Source organism: Eriocheir sinensis, chromosome 63 (genome assembly GCF_024679095.1).
Source record: "Eriocheir sinensis breed Jianghai 21 chromosome 63, ASM2467909v1, whole genome shotgun sequence".
NCBI lineage: Eukaryota > Metazoa > Arthropoda > Malacostraca > Decapoda > Varunidae > Eriocheir > Eriocheir sinensis.
The window spans coordinates 8,556,638-8,571,931 of record NC_066571.1 but is presented as its reverse complement, the minus strand read 5'-3'; the positions used below and the strand labels follow the sequence as shown (position 1 = coordinate 8,571,931).

The 15,294-nt window shown below is 46.3% G+C and overlaps 1 protein-coding gene and 1 long non-coding RNA gene across 2 annotated transcripts in view; both read right to left on the bottom strand.

Moving 5' to 3' along the window:
• LOC126986792 (uncharacterized) overlaps positions 1-15,294 on the bottom strand; it is a 255,802-nt gene that overhangs the window by 9,392 nt on the left and 231,116 nt on the right. The gene's annotated exons all lie outside the window — the stretch shown is intronic.
• On the bottom strand, positions 5,567-11,320 carry LOC126986971 (uncharacterized). The gene is made up of 2 exons (XR_007740089.1): positions 7,876-11,320; positions 5,567-7,788 (listed from the first exon to the last, which is right to left on the bottom strand). It is a non-coding gene; the product is annotated as an uncharacterized LOC126986971 (long non-coding RNA).

Genomic DNA, 15,294 nt, shown 5'->3' with positions numbered 1-15,294 from the left:
TCCTCACCCTTGGCGTCATCCTCGCCCTCCGGCCCCCCGGGAGAGCAGGGCGTCTCGGGGGAGGTGACACTGATGTCCGGTCCCTTCGTCTTGCTCTGCAGCATGGCGCGTTGGTACTTTTGGTTCCAGTTGAGGGTCCGAGGCCGCAGAAAGCTGCCGCGATGGGAGGGACTGAGCCTTTTGGGGCCCCGGGACGCCTCCCCACCCGAGGCTTCCGCCAGAACAGCTTCAGGAAGCTCTTCGGCAAGTTTTCCAACATCTAGATAGAACGTCGAGGCTCCAGCTTTCCTGGCACCACACTCTGGTTGGTCTGCATCCTTGCTGGTCTTGAACAGCACGTGCGATATCTTCTTCATGTAGCCCGGCAGTTCCCTGGCCTTCTCCAGGAGAGTCCTGCCTTTGTCGCCGCCCTCCTCGGCTCTGCTCTGCTGCAGAGCCTCCGTCAGTAGTTTCGGAAGGAACACATCGGAGTGTCGCCACTTTCTTTTTAAGGATTTAGCGCGCGACGACGCGGCGGATTCCGACTTTGCTCTAAGGCGGACGGGGCCCGTGTCTCGAGGCTCCCCGCCCTCGTGCCGCCCTGCAGTGCTCCGCCCCGCCACTTCCTGCCTCGGTACTTGCCGCATCACAACCCTATCGTCACCATCCGCGTCTCGTCCATTGTCTCCCCGCGGCCCGTCACCTCCGCTGAGGAATCTCGCGCCTCGCAGCGTGGTGCGACGCGGCGTCGCTCGCGGCCTTTTCCAGCGGCAAGAAACCCGACGCGAGGGTCGCCGACGAAGGGAGGCGTGGCGGCAGGACTCCCACTCCCACGACACCTGCAGAATGTCTGGGCTGGGGGGCGGCTCCGTCTGGGACCTGCATGTAATGGGCTCGCGAGGCTGCTCCGGAGGCGGCAGGGGCGTGGCCACAAAGAGCGCCCTGCGAGCCCTCCCCTGCCTCAGCTGGGAGCTCTTCCTCTTCACGCACCGAGCCCCTGGCGCGGCGAGCCTCGGGCGGGGTGTACATAATGTGGCGGCGCGGTGAGGCTCAGGTGTGGAGCGGCGTGACCTGGCTGTAGCGTTAGGCTCAGGTGTGCTGCCTTCAGGTATGGCGTAAGGGACAGGTGTGTGAGACGTTGTGGTGGCGCCCGAGTCAGGTGTGTGGCACTTAGGAGTGGCATCAGAATCAGGTGTGTGGCACTCAGGTGTGGCGTCAGGCTCAGGTGTACTCTGGTCGGGTGTGGCGTCACGCGGGCTGGGCGAGAGCGCGTCGCCAGGGTCGGGGGTGGAGGAGGAAGTACTTGTAGGCGGGGTGGAGAGGCTGAGTGGGCGGGAGGCTCGTCGTTCGTCCTCGGCTGCGTCATCATCACCACCACCGCCGCCGCCGCCGCCACCACCGTCCTCCGGAGAGTGGCGGCAGCGGTGGGCGTCATGCGAGGACTCCATGGCGGCAGCAGGGGCGCCGCACGCCACCCCCGGCCCGCCGCTCACATGGTCCCTCCCTGTCAGTAGCGAGCGACACACGAACAGCACCGACAACATCGGCCGCGCCTACATGCTGCAGGTGTAGGCGCGCCCCGCAGCTCCCCCCGGCAGGTGTGCAGGACAGGCGCGTCAAATGTCACTACTCCAGCAGGTGCTCAAGTGTCAGTGAGTAGTAGTGGCAGCAGTAGCAGCAGCAGGTGGCAGAGTCTTGGCACCCCGAGCGATGCCACGCATAAAGCGACACTCACTATTTTAGGTCCTGCACGGGAGGGTGGGACAGCTGTGAGGGGGGGGAGGGAGACGGGGGTATGGCACCACTTCTGATGTTGTCACTGGGATCACGTGCTTGGTGAGGGCGGCGAGGCACTAGTCAACCTGAGTCAACCGTTCCTTCCTTCAGATCCACTTCCCCGTCGGGCAGTTCACGCCCTTCCTGTCGCAGCCCCGCCAGGAGGACACTCGCGGGGAATCACTCCCTCACCAGCGAGGCGTCACTCTCTCAACACATCACTGTGGCTCTTCTCGAGGAATGGCGGCGGGACTCTGGCGCCAGTCTTCGGGAGCGGCGGTCAGCGGGGCAGCGGCGTAAGCGTGGCACCTTGGCAGCTGTGCGAGGGGAACTGATGGCTCTGGCACCGCACTTGCCACCCCTCACCCCCCTAAAGTTGGCACCATCGCACCTGCATCCCCCTCCTCCTCCCCCTCCTCTCCTCCGTCCGTGCGCCTGTCCCTTACCTCCCTTCCTCTCTTCCTTTGCCCTTTTCCCCACTCTCCTCTCTTTCTCTCTATCACCCTTCACTGCTCTCCCCTCCTCCTCCTCCACCTCCGCGGCGCGAACCTCACTGCGCCACAACTGTGCTAACGAGGAAGTGCTGCACCTGGCGGGCGGCGGCGGCGGCAGGTGTTGTGGGCTGGCGGGCAGGAGTCACGCGGTTCTGTCCTCACGCAACCCTTGGAACTAAGCCTTTCCGTCTCTTCCGCTTTTTCTTCATTTAATACGTTTCTCTCTCTCTCTCTCTCTCTCTCTCTCTCTCTCTCTCTCTCTCTCTCTCTCTCTCTCTCTCTCTCTCTCTCTCTCTCTCTCTCTCTCTCCTTTAATGAGTTATTTAGATTACACCAAAAAATCTTCTTTGCCTCTGAAGCCGTAATGGAAACACGGCACCAATTTCCGCGTTGAAGTGAACTGTGATGAACTAATTAAAAAAACACACCTCGCCGGCCGCCGCCCAGCGTGAGTTTACCATAAAAAAAAAAACACACACACACACACACACACACACACACACATCACATCACAGACCTTCCATTTTAAAGAGGAGAAGTCTGGTGCGGTCGGTAGGTCGGCCCTCCGTGCTGAACCGAAGCCTGTCAGGTGTACCGTTCTGAGAGAGCTTTAGTCTTCGTGGATTCGTTCATGAGAAAAAAAGGGAAGAGGTGGACTCGAGTAAAAGGTTTAGTGAGGAATTCTGGGAAGCTTAGAGTGTGTGTGTGTGTGTGTGTGTGTGTGTGTGTGTGTGTGTGTGTGTGTGTGTGTAAACGACTAAAACCAATACGATTCAAGTCCCATGGGTTTAAAACGTGTCTATACTTGTTTTGAGGGGCAAGATAAATTCGCGTAAAACGTATGACAGAGAATAATAGAAAGCTAACCAAGTGTGTGTGTTCGTATGTTTGTAGAATATATAAGTAACCGATTGAGCTTATAAGATTGAAGTCATGTCCTTTTAATTAGTGTGTGTCAACGTTTATGACCAGAATATTCAACAAACACATTTATTGAGCATTTTCATAAAGCTGAAGTGTGTTTGTAAGGTCGCGAGTAAGCCATTCATAGCCCGCTGAAAATTGCAAGGCTCATGCGGTGTGTTTCCACGTGGGTAACAGGTGTGTGTGTGTGTGTGTGTGTGTGTGTGTGTGTGTGTGTGTGTGTGTGTGTGTGTGTGTGTCTCTCTCTCTCTCTCTCTCTCTCTCTCTCTCTCTCTCTCTCTCTCTCTCTCTCTCTCGACGTGTCACATGAGCTGAGGTTGAACGCTGTATTGCCGCCTCGTCAGGAAGTAGAAAAAATAACAAAACAAAAACAACAGAAAAACAATGTGCATTCTAAAAAACAATATTATGCGCCGATTTTACACTCCAATTTGCATGATAATTATTACCAAAACAATAATAAAAAAAATAGATAATTGACTTCCTCTTCTTCTCCCTACCCCTCCTCTCCTCCTCCTCCTCCTCCTCCTACTACTACTACTACTACTACTACTACTACTACTACTCCTACTGCTCCTACCCCTACTCCTACAACTACTACTACTACTAAATAATAAACAAAAAGAACGACCTGCAGAATAAAACAATAAAACAAAAACGAAATCCATGAAACCAAAACCAATACAGGTGTGCACAAGTAACAACAACACGCCTCCCCTCACCTGCCCGGGCGTCAAGAATTCAGGTGTGTGTCATTAATGCGTAGGTTAGCGGGCATGACACCTGGGCGGGGCGAGGTACAAGGACGGGACGGGGTTACCCACAAGGCCACGAAATAATAACTAATAAAAGGAAACAGGATGCCGAGTGATGAGTGTGGCGGTGATGAGTAAGACGAGGAAGGCGAGGAAAATGATGAGTGAGTTGATACGACATAACACACCCCATGACCAAGTTGACGTGAAGGCGGGAAAATGTCTAATACTATGACGATGAGTGTTGTGTCAATAAGAACTGGTGAAGAGGAGGATGGGAATTAAGGGAAGCGTTACCGGAAGACGATGAATAAGATTAGGAAAGAGCAAAGATGATGATAAAGATACGAGTTATTGAGTGTTGGGAAAAGAAAAACTAAAAAATGAAAACTCGGGAAAACTTGGGAAAGGATGATTTACTTAGGACATGAATGGTGAGAATGAAAACTGATGATGAACATGAGTAAAGAGATGAATGAAATGAAATGAATATAATAACTGTAAAAACGGAAAATAGGGGAAAACTTGGGAAAGGATGATTTGCTTAGGACATGAATGGTGAGAATGAAAGCTGATGATGAAGATGAGTAAAGAGATGAATGAAATGAAATGAATAGAATAACTGTAAAAACGGAAAATAGGGGAAAACTTGGGAAAGGATGATTTATTTAGGACATGAATGGTGAGAATGAAAACTGATGATGAACATGAGTAAAGAGATGAATGAAATGAAATGAATAGAATAGCTGTAAAAAACGGAAAATAGGGGAAAACTTGGGAAAGGATGATTTACTTAGGACATGAATGGTGAGGATAAAAACTGATAGAGAGACAGATATAGAGGGATTGAGGGAGGTGAGATAGTTAGAGATCAGAACGTAGGATCAGCATAGGCAAAAAAAATAATAATGTACTAGCAAGATGTATGAAAAAAATGAAAGAAAGCTTGGGTGAGGGATTGAATGCTTTTGTTTCATGTTAAAGCTATTGATAGACAGACAGATAGATAGACAGATCAACCAGTATGTTAGATAGATTAGTAAGTAACATTATAAGGTAAAAAAAAACACCCATTGAGAAAGAGAAAATAAGGATATAAACAGAAAGGAAAAAGAGAATGAAAGAAAATGAGAAATTGATGTAATGAAGCAATATAAGTGGAAAAGGAAGAAAGAGAAAGAAAGAAAAGGAGAAATCAACGTAAAGAAGAAATATACGTAGGAAAGGAAGAAAGAAAGGAAGAAAGAGAAAGAAAGAAAAGGAGAAATCAACGTAAAGAAGAAATATACGTAGGAAAGGAAGAAAGAAAGGAAGAAAGAGAAATAAAGAAAATGAGAAACTACTGTAAAGAATAAATATACATAGGACAAAATTGATTAGTAGTTACACGTCAAAAAATACATAAATAACTAACTAAACCAATTGATGAATAAAATACACGTGAATCTTTTTAAACGCTTCCTTCCTTATTAGTATTTAGTGCAAGTTTTTTAGGTGTGTTCGACGACGTTCAAGGATATTCAGAGGACAAAGAATGCCCTCAATTTCCTCTCTCCTCCTTTGTTTGTTTGTCTTTGCTTTTGTTCATCCTTTTTTAACGTTTTCCTGTTGATATCCTTGCCCTCATTCCTCTCTCTCTCTCTCTCTCTCTCTCTCTCTCTCTCTCTCTCTCTCTCTCTCTCTCTCTCTCTCTCTCTCTCTCTCTCTCTCTCTCTCTCTCTCTCTCTCTCTCTCTCGTTGCTTCACTAATACAATGAATGTTTTAAAAGAAGCACAATGTCGCGTCGTTTCCTATCCCTTTCCTTCCTCTCTCCCCTTCCTTTCTCTTCCTCTCTTCCCTTCCTTTCCTTACATTACATTCCCCTTCCTCCTCCTCCTCCTCTTCCTCCTAATGTTGTTTATCAAGGTATCTCCTCTGGTTTGACTTTCCCTTCTTCTTCTTCTTCTTCTTCTTCTTCTTCTTCTTCTTCTTCTTCCTCCTCTTTCATTATAAACCACTAACCAATGTCACTCTTCCTTCGTTCTTCTTCTTCCTGTGCTTTTGTTTTCTCCTCCTCCTCCTCCTCCTCTTCCTCCATTATCTTCCCCTTCTTCTTCTTCCTCTCTTTTCATTATCTATCATTACCCAAGTTCTCTCATCTTATCTTTTAGTTCCCTCTTTCTTCCTTCTCTCTCTCTCTCCTCCTCCATTATCTTCCCTTTCTTCTTCTTCCTCTTCCTCTCTTTTCATTATCTATCATTATCCAAGTTCTCTCATCACATGTTCTCCCAGTCCCCTCTTTCTCCTCCTTCTCCTCTTACTGCATTTCCTTTCAAGCATTTCTCGTTCCTCTCCTCGTTTTACTTCCTTCTCTCCCTTCGTGTATCTTTCTCATTAATCTGCTGTTTCCTCCTCCTTTTAATCTTCGTTCCCCACTTTCATCCCCTCTTCTTACTTCCTTGCTCTATCCTCGACTTCATCAGTTTTTCGAGTCATTCCTTCGACTTTCCGATTATTTTCCTCCTTCCTTCTTTCTTTCCTCCTCCTCCTCTTTCTACATTATTCCCCCCCTCTTCCTCTTCCTGCCTTCCTTCTCCTATTTCCCCTTACTTTCCTTTCTTCCTTCCTTCCTTCGTCTTGTCATTATCTCCCTTTCAAGTCATTCCTCCCTTCCTTCCTTCCTTCCTTCCCCTCTTCTAATTTCCTCGTCCCATCCTCGTCTTCCCTTCCCCCGTCCCATCACTTCAAGGCACACCTGAGAACGCCACGCCACACCTGTCGTCACCTGGGCAAGGGTTCATTAGTGTTCTGCATAGCGGTGTTGAAATTAAGTTTAAAGAGAAGGTACACGAGGCAGCGAGCGCCACTTCCGGTGACGAGACACACACACACACACACACACACACACACAGAGAGACGAAGGTAACGAACACAATCACTCAGCCAAATAAACTCGCATACTTGAAATGTCACTCGCAAACGTAACAAAGGAACACACACACACACACACACACACACACACACACACACACACAACAAATGGCACTTGCTTCTCCCTCAATAACACCCTCACGGCCGCCTCACCTTTGTACCTGATTGAAAACACCTGAGCAACGTAAAACAGGTATGTCACGCACTAATTATCCCTCTGCGCAGGTAACTTAACAGGTAAGCTTCCCCATACCTTAATGAACCCCAAAAAATGTACAGTTCCCCCTACCCTTTAAAAAACATGTAATCTTAGGAATGATACAACAGAATGAGCGAAAACTAATACAATATGAATGCTTTTAAGTGTAAATGTCATGGGGTTAATTCATAATCTTATTCTTTTTCGTACTTTTCCTTCTCTTTCTTCTCTTTCATCTCCTCCTTTTACATAATTTTCCCTCTTTTTAATCCCTATATGCTTCTCCAAAACAAGGGAATGTGGACGCTTCTAACTGTAAATGTTGTAAGTTTAAATCATCTTCTTATTCTTCTTTTTGCTCTTCTTCTTCTTCTTCTTCTCCTCTTCCATCTCCTCCTTTTACATAGTCCTCCCTCTCTCTTCTTATCCCTGTATACTTCTCTTTCCTTCTCTTCCTATTGCATTTCCTTCAAGTATTTCTCGTTCTTCCTCCCTTTGTGTCTCCTCCTCCTCCTCCTCCTCCTCCTCTTTCCCCACTTCCATTCCCTCTTCTTACCACCCCTTCCCTTCCCTTTGTCTTCTGCTTTTCAATTAATTCCTCCTCCTCTTACCATCCTCTCTTCTCCCTCTTCCATCCTCTTGTTTTCGTCTGCTTTTAATTTCATTCCTCCGCCTCCTTCCTATTACACTCCTCTCTTCTTATTTCCCTCTTCCATCCTCTTGTTTTCGTCTGCTTTTCATTTCATTCCTCTTCCTCTTTCTATCCCCTCTTCTCCCTCTTCCATTCTCTTGTTTTCGTCTGCTTTTAATTTCATTCCTCCTCCTCCTTCCTATTACATTCCTCTTTTCTTCCTCTCTTCTTATTTCCCTCTTCCATCCTCTTGTTTTCGTCTGCTTTTCATTTCATTCCTCTTCCTCTTTCTATCCTCTCTTCTTATTTCCCTCTTCCATCCTCTTGTTTTCGTCTGCTTTTCATTTCATCCCTACTCCTCTTTCCTATTACATTCCTCTTTCCTTCCTCCCTTCTTACGTCCCTCTTCCATCCTCTTGTTTTCGTCTGCTTTTAATTTCATTCCTCCTCCTCTTTCCTATTACATTCCTCTTTCCTTCCTCCCTTCTTACTTCCTTGTCCCATCTTCGGTTTGATAGTTTTATGGATACAGACAGCAGAGTACAATATCATTCTCCAGAGCTCCCATGTGTAGCCTCCTGATATCCTCATGTATTCCTTTCTACAAGCATATGTTAAGGCAGTCTTCAGATTACTTCACTTTTATACCGGGTCGGACTTTCGTGGCTGACTGCACACTTCCTCTCACACACAAGAAGGCCAGGAAACAGGCGCACTACAAAGGTGACCCTCCCAGACAGGTGTACACTTCACGCAGGTAAGCCTTGCGTAAGAGCACCTCCCCTTTACATCGCTCATATGTCACACAACAGGTATATTTTTACGCCCGCTAACTCCAGACACAGGTAACACGGGTATACTCGCCACACAGGTACACTGGCTGCATACTTCTCCCTCTACACTCACACACCTATGTATCACTAAAGCTGTATACTCGTTCCTCTACACCCAAACCTATGGATATTAGTTTTCACAGGTAAATACACGCGGAAATCCCTCATCAAGCAGGTTTTCGTCTTTCCCACCCACAGTAAAGTAAATAACATCACGCAAACATCGTCACACCCCAACGCTTTTAAAATCTCATCAACGCATTTTTTCTTTCGCACAAGTAAACATACGAAAGTCCCCCATGAAAAAAAGTTCTCCCAGGTAACAAACATCCACATTAAAGCAAATAACATCACACAAACATCGTCACATCCCAACGCCTTAAAACCTCACCAACGCATTATCTTCGCACAGGTAAACATACGAAAGTCCCCCATAAAAAAAGAAAAAAAACAGTTCTCCCATGTAACAAACACCAACACACAAACATCGTCACATCCCAACGCTTTAAAAACCTCATCGACGCATTTCTCTTCGCCCAGGTAAACATGCGGAAGTGCCCGTTAAAAGGACGGTCTCCCAGGTAACAGACAGGCACGCAGTACAGTCGGCATGAAGCGTACGTCAATAGCGCACACCTGTCGCTTGCTGAAGGTCACGAGGCAGGTGGGTGGGTGGGTGGGTTGGCACAGGTGTTACGCGAAGGTCGAAAACATATACTCCCACGTGCTTCCTGTTAATTCTACGTCGTGTGTTGTGAACTTGGATGCAGGGAGGATGAGGGGAAGGAAGGAGGGAAGCCAGACGAGATGAATGATGGATGATTAACACAGATAAACAAGGATATAGGGAGACTACAAGAGAAGGCTTACTATATCGTGTGCTGTGAACTTGGATGCAGGGGAAGATGAGGGGAAGGAAGGGGGGAGCCAAACGAGATGAATGATGGATGATACACAAAGATAAACAAGGATATAGGGAGACTACAAGAGAAGGCTTACTATATCGTGTGCTGTGAACTTGGATGCAGGGAGGATGAGGGGAAGGAAGGAGGGAAGCCAGACGAGATGAATGATGGATGATTAACACAGATAAACAAGGATATAGGGAGACTACAAGAGAAGGCTTACTATATCGTGTGCTGTGAACTTGGATGCAGGGAGGATGAGGGGAAGGAAGGAGGGAGCCAGACGAGATGAATGATGGATGATACACACAGATAAACAAGGATATAAGGAAACTACAAGAGGCCAGAAGGCTTAATAGATCGTGTGTTGTGAAATTGGATGCAGGGAAGATGAGGGGAAGGAAGGGGGGAGACAGACGAGATGAATGATGGATGAAAAACACAGATAAACAAGGATATAAGGAAACTACAAGAGACCAGAAGGCTTAATAGAGCGTGTGTTGTGAACTTGGATGCAGGGAGGATGAGGGGAAGGAAGGAGGGAAGCCAGACGAGATGAATGATGGATGATTCACACAGATAAACAAGGATATAAGGAGAATACAAAAGACCAGATGGGTTTATAGATAAGGATGCGAAGTAGAGTGTAGATAAAAAAAAAACATACACGGAATGCGAAGAGATGAGGGAACCAGAGGGGATTAAGGGCTGTATTTTAAGACGCCATCGCTTCTCACATCAACTATTTCTAAAGGTCAAAGAGGGGATCAATCGAGTTTTCATGAGTGTTTTTTAAGGTTCATGGCACAGAAGAAGGGTCAAACTACCACCAGGGTCATAAAACTACCCCTGGAAAGGCCTACAGCTCCTACGAAAGCCATGTCAAATATGTGAACTTGGGCGACGAAATGTTTTAAAATACGACCCTAAGGATGGATGCTGGGGGCTTAAAAGATACGATGGAGATAAAAAACTGAGATGCTAGGAAGGATAGTGGGACCAGAGGGGAAGAATTGATGCAGCTGAAAAGTGAAGGATTGTAGATAAAGAAAGTGAGATGCGAGAGAAAGCTTTAAACCAGATGGGATAAAAAATGGATGCTGGGGTTTATATTATACGGATGGAGATAAAAACTGAGATGCTAAGAAGGATAATGGGACCAGAGGGGAAGAAATGGTGCAGCTGAGTAGTAAAGGATTGTAGAAAAGGGAAGTGAGATGCGAGGGAAAGCTAAAGAATGGATGCTGGGGTTTATATTATACGGATGGAGATAAAGAACTCGATTGGAGATAAAAACTGTGATGCTGGGAGGGATAAGGAGACCAGGGAAGGAAGGAAGGAAGAAAGGAAAATGAGAATGAAGGAAAGGAGGGAAGGCTGTGATAAGGGATGGATGAAATGAGGACGCAAAAGAAGGTGGAGATAAAGAACTCGATTGGAGATAAAAATTGAGATGCTGGGAGGGATAAGGAGACCAGGGAAGGAAGGAAGGAAGGAAAATGAGAATAAAGGTAAGGAGGGAAGGCTGTGATAAGGGATGGATGAAATGAGGACGCCAAAGAGGGTGATGGATGCGTGGAGGGTGATTGATGGATGCCTCGGGTGGATGGTTTTCAGGCCCACGACGACGCAATCTCATCAATCACATTATGGCGCACGATTCCACGCACGATAGAAAACAAGGTCAAAACGTAATAATAGAAAAAGGAAAACGAACTAACATAAATAAACAACAACAACAACAATGGATATAAAACGTGCTTGACAGGAAACACAAGAGGTCAAAACACAAGGATAAAAAAACACTAATATTAAAACAGAATAAAAATAAGTAAAAACACATTAATAAAAGATAAGGTCTAAAACAAAGAAAATGGAAAGGAAGAGAAAAGGGAAAAGATACTGGAAACGAAGAAGGGAGACGGGTGATAATGAAGGGTTACTGAAGAGGAAGATGTTAGAGCAAGATGGAGAAGGTAGAGATAGTTAGACCGGAATAAAGAGAAAGGAGGAGGATTAAGTAGAAGGTATATAGACGGAAGGAACGGATAGGCGGGGAAAGGATAATGACAAGGGATGGGGAGATTAAGGGAAGGAGGGAAGGGAGATAACTGATGATGGGTAAAGGAGGTGGAGGAGGAGGAGGAGGAGGAGGAGGGAAGACTATCAGCTGGAGAAATCTGGTGAAAAGTGAATAATAGGCGGCCAGTGAAAACGAGTAGGGGGGGGGTAGGGGGAAGGGGGGCGGGGAGGAAGCGTATGGGTGACAGTGACCCCTCCCATGTACCTGTCCACTCCAATCACCCCCCTCCCCAATCCCCCATTACAGCCCCAGCGACCATCCCATTCCATTAACATCCATCTCTCTCTCTCTCTCTCTCTCTCTCTCTCTCTCTCTCTCTCTCTCTCTCTCTCTCTCTCTCTCTCTCTCTCTCCCCTACTCGTCCCACCTGCCCACTCCTATCACATTAATCCAATCAAACCCTCCGTCTATTTTTAAGGAAACTAAATTAACACGGTGGAAAAAATACTCCGGCACTCAGCGGCGTTCATTACCGGCCTAGATCTATTGTTACTCCTTCATTCCACTCCCTTTCACTCCTTACTCCCTATCCTGTCCACTCCCTTCCACTTGTTACGCCCTCTCCTGTCCACTCCCTTCCACTCGTTCCTCCCTATCCTTTCCACTCCCTTCCACTCGTTACTCCCTATCCCTATCCCCCCTCCCTTCATATACATCCTTTTCAGACACCGCAAGCCTTACCTTACTCCACATCCTACATTCACTCTCTCTACACACTCCAATGGTTTATCCTACACACCTCAATACACTGAATACACATCCCCCCTCTTTAAATACACACACACACACCTTCCCTTTCCCCTTCAAACACACTAATTTCATCATATTGACACCATATCCACACAGTGTTATGGTCTTTCCTATACAGCCCACACTTGGTTACACATCTCCCTTAATTGCAGATACAAACACACATCTATCCCTTCCCTTTCTACTTTCTACTCTTTCTACATTCATCCAATTCAAGTTCCATTCAGATACTGCTATGGTCTTGTCTAAACCTCTTACCTGTACTGTCTATACCCATAACACATACACTCATACAAACACATATATCCCTTCCCTTTTAACTTTATTTCTACTCTTTCTGCATTCATCCCATTCAAGTTCCATTCAAATACTGCTATGGTCTTTTCTAAACCTCTTACCTACTGCCTAAACACATAACACACAATACTCTCATACAAACACACATCTATCCCTTCCCTTTTAAACTTTCTTTCTACTCTTTCTGCATTCATCCCATTCAAGTTCCATTCAAATACTGCTATGGTCTTGTCTAAACCTCTTACCTGTACTGTCTATACACATAACACATACACTCATACAAACACACATATATCCCTTCCCTTTTAACTTTATTTCCACTCTTTCTGCATTCATCTCATTCAAACTCCATTCAGATACTACTATGGTCTTTTCTAAACCACTTACCTACTGCCTAAACACATAACACATACACTCATACAAACATAAACAGACACAAGCATACCGATCCTTTCCCTTCCTCATCCCACGCACACTAAATCAATCTCATTCACATATCATCTATACACTGCAATGGCTCATCCTACACATAACCAGTCTCTATACACGACAAAAACAACCACGCACACATATATATTCAGAGCCAAGGAAGGAACTCACTCACAAGCCTTTCCTTCTCACTCCACACACACTAAAGTCATCTGTCACAACGCGTCTATATACACACAGCAACTCTCTCTTCAAAAACTATCAACTGCCTCTATACGCAATATGCATACACTCATACGCACATACACACATACACACACGTCCCTTCACTCCACCGCACGCCCTCCCACTCCCACCACCAAGCTGTTGAAATCACAGTTAGTGGCCGATGCTCCATGTCTGCGGTGCGGCAACAGCGACGAACCACCAGCCAGCCACCTCCCACAGCGGACCAAGCAGGTGGGAGGGTACAACCAGGTAGACAGCGCCAGGTAAAGCCTTTCTCCCACCCTTTACGAACGCCACTCCCACTAGGCTCCCAGCTGGCACACTCCCCCCCTTCCAAGGCTCTCACCTGGCACCCTTCTCCCCCCCCCTCCCATACTTCCCCGCACACCTCGCCCATGAAGTAAAGGTTAATGAAAACTGACTTGCCTCCCTCACCTGGCGACGATCGAGGTGAGCCAACGGTCCTGTGATATCCAGAGGACGTCTTCTTACACATTTCTGAGCCCAAGTACACCTATTTGACAAGGCTTTCGTAGGCGTTTTGAGCATTTCTAGGGGTAGTTTTATGACCCTTCTGGTAGACTGACCCTTCTGTACCATGCACCTAAAACCCCACACTCACTAGAACATATTTGACAAGGTTTTCGTAGGCGTTTTGAGCATTTCTAGGGCTAGTTTTATGACCCTTCTTGTAATTTGACCGTTCTTCTGTACCAGGCACCTAAAAAAAACACGATACCTAGTGGAGGAGGTTAACATACAAAAATGGAAGGGAGGGAGAGGAAGTGAAGGGGCGGAAGGGAGACAGGGTATAGGAGGGAGGGAGGGAGGGAGAGGAAGTGAAGGACGGAAGGAAGGAAGAAACGGTATATAAGAAAGGAAGTAAACGAGAGGAAGAAAGTAGATGAGGAAGGAAGAGGAAGTAGAGAGTGATGTTAAGTGAATGGAAGGAGGAGAAAGGGAGAGAAGGAACAAAAAGGGAGAGAAGAAGAGGAAGGAAAAGTGGGAAGGAGACATCTGGCGTGTGTGTGGAGGGGGTGAGACGAGCTAAACCACTTCAAGTTTCAAGTATTGTGTAAGGGAGGGGAGGAGAGAGGAGAGGGAAAAAAGGAGGAGTAGGAAGAGTATTAAAGACATCTGGTATGGTAAAACTAAACCACATCAAGTTAAAAATTTATAGTACAAGGATGAGTATAATGACGGGGAAGAAGAGAAGGAAGAGAGGGGAAAAAATGAGGAAGAGAAGAGGATTAGCTAACGAAAAGTAGAAAAATTTGCATGGGGAAAACAAGACCACCACAAGTTACAAATATAGGAGTGTGAGTGTAAAAGAAGGGAAAAAGAGGAGGGGAGGGAAGAAAAGGAGGAAGAGGAAAGGATTAGCTAACGAAAAGTAGTGGACGTATCTGCTTGAGGAAAACAAAATTACCACAAAAGTTACAAACATCTAGGAGAAAGATTATACAGGAGGGGAAGAAGACGAGGGACCACCACAAGCTGCAAAAATAGAAAGAGGGTGTGATTAAAAGAAGGGAAGAAGGAAAGTTAGGGAAAAAGACATAGGAAGAAGAGAGCAAAACCAACACGTTACAGTATGAGAGAGTGCAAAGGAGAGAAAAAAAGAGAAAGAGAGAGGGAAAGGAGGGGAAAAAACAGCATAAACAAACCAAGAGGGGCAAAGATGCGTCTGGCGTAGGAAAACAACCCCAGGAAGTTACAAGGGGAGGGAAAATAGAGAAGAAAGAAGAGAGAGAGAGGGAGGAAAAAGAAGAGGAATTTACAAGGGGAATGAGAATAGAGAAGAAAAAAAGAAGATAGGGAAGAGGAAGGAAAAAGAGGAGCAAGTTAGAAGGGGAGTGAAAATAGAGAAGAGAGAGAGAGAGAGAGAGAGAGAGAGAGAGAGAAAAGAAGAGCAAGTTACAAGGGGAATGAGGATAGAGAAGAAAAAAAAGAAGAGAGGGAAGGAGGAAAAAAAAAAAGCAAAAACGTAGAAGTGGCAAATAGGCGTCTGGTGTGGCCCAAAAATCTTACAAATATAGATAGAAGGTTGATGTAGGCCTATAGGAGAGGAAGAAAAGAAAGAAAGGATGAGAAAGGAGA